The following is a 1,932-nucleotide window of genomic DNA, read 5'->3' on the forward strand; positions in this document are numbered from 1 at the left end:
AAGGACATTTCATAATGATAAAGAGATCAATCCTACAATATAACTATTGTAAAAATTTACACTCCCAACGGAGGACCACCTAACTATATAAAGCAAATACTGCTGGGCATGAAGGGAGAGATCAACAGTAATACATATTATTAGGGGGTATGAAACCTCATTGACATTAAGGAATATACCTTCCAGACAGAAAATCAACAAGGAAACAGCGGCCTGAAATGACACATTAGAGAAGATGGATGTAATTGGTATTTCTAGAACATATCACCCCAAAGCAGCAGAATATACATTCTCTTCAACTGCGTGTGAAACATTTTCAAGGTTAAACCACATGTTAGGCCACAAAACAAGTATCAATAAATTTAATAAGATGGAAATAATATCAAGTATATTTTACCATCACAGTGGTATGAAACTAGAAATCAATTACAAGAAGAAAACTAAAAAACACACAAACACATGGAGGCTAAATAACATGCTACTAAACTATGAATAGGTTAACAATAAGGTCAAGGAAGAAATCATAATATACCTTGAGACAAATGAAAATGGAAACACAACTACCCAAAATCTATAGGACAGGGCCAGAGTAGTTCTAAGGAAATTCATAGCAATAAAGGCCTATGTCAGAAACAAGATAAATCTCAAACAATATTTCCTTACACCTAAAGGAACTAGAAAAAGAGTAAACAAAGCACAAAATGAGTAGAAGGAGATAACAAAGATCAGAGAGAAAATAAGTGAAATAGAGTCTACAAAAAAATACAAAAGATCAATGAAACCAAAACAGGTTCTTTGAAAATATAAACAAAATTGATAAACCTTTAATCAGGCTCATCAAAAAAAGAGAGGACCCAGATAAATAGAATCAGAAATAAAAGTGACAATTGACACCAGAGAAATACAAAGGATTATAAGAAAATGTTATGAACATTTATATGCCAATAAATTGGACAATGTGGAAGAAATGGATAAACTTCTAGAAACATACAATCTTCCAAGACTGAATCAAGAAGAAAACAGAAAAGCTGAACAGATCAATAAATACTATCAAAATCAAATCAGTAATCAAAAAACTCCCAACAAAGTCCTAGACCAGATGGCTTCACAGGTTAATTTTACAAAAAAATTCAAAGAAGAATTAACATTTATCCTTCTCAAACTATTCCAAAAAATCTGAAGGTGAGGGAAGGCCTTCAAGCTCATTTTACGAGGCCAACATTACTCTGATTCCAAAACCATGATCAAATGGGATTTATTCCTGAGATTCAAAGTTGGGTCGATATCTGCAAATCAACGTGATACGCCACATAAACAAAATGAAGGATAAAAGTCATATGGTCATATCAACAGATGTAGAAAAAGTTTTGACAAAATTCAGCATCCATTTACGATAAAAGTCTATAGCCATTCTACCCTGAACAAGACTGATCCCGTCTGATCTCGGAAGCTAAGCAGGGTCGGGCCTGGTTAGTACTTGGATGGGAGGTCACCTAGGAAGACCAGGTGCTGTAGGCGTAAAAAATAAAAAAAATAAATAAAGGATTGTAAGTTGCCAAGGTCCTTGCAATCTGTGAGGTCAACCAAGGGTTGCCTCACCTAAAAAACAAAAATAAACAAAAACGAAACATTTACGATAAAAATGTTCAACAGAGCATACCTCAAAATAATAAAGGCCACATATGACAGACAGTTAACATCATATACTCAGTGGTGAAAAGCTGAGTTTCCCTTAAAATTAGGAATGAGACAAGGATATCCACTTTTACCACTTTTACTCAATATAGTATTGGAAGTCCTAGCTACAGCAATAGATAAGAAAAAGAAATAAAAAGGCATTTAAATTAGAAAGGAAGAAGTATAACTGTCATTCGAAGATGACATGATACTCCATATAGAGAACTCTAAAGACTCTACCACAAAACTATTAGA

General features: G+C 33.6%; 1 protein-coding gene and 1 pseudogene across 1 annotated transcript in view; one reads left to right on the forward strand and one right to left on the reverse strand.

The window, feature by feature from the left end:
* The window catches only part of CEP120 (centrosomal protein 120), a 70,208-nt gene that overhangs the window by 48,457 nt on the left and 19,819 nt on the right, over window positions 1-1,932 (reverse strand). The window lies entirely within an intron of this gene.
* Window positions 1,400-1,518, forward strand: LOC111738525 (annotated as a pseudogene).

This window comes from Pteropus vampyrus, unplaced genomic scaffold (assembly GCF_000151845.1).
Source record: "Pteropus vampyrus isolate Shadow unplaced genomic scaffold, Pvam_2.0 Scaffold39, whole genome shotgun sequence".
Taxonomy (NCBI): Eukaryota; Metazoa; Chordata; class Mammalia; order Chiroptera; family Pteropodidae; genus Pteropus; species Pteropus vampyrus.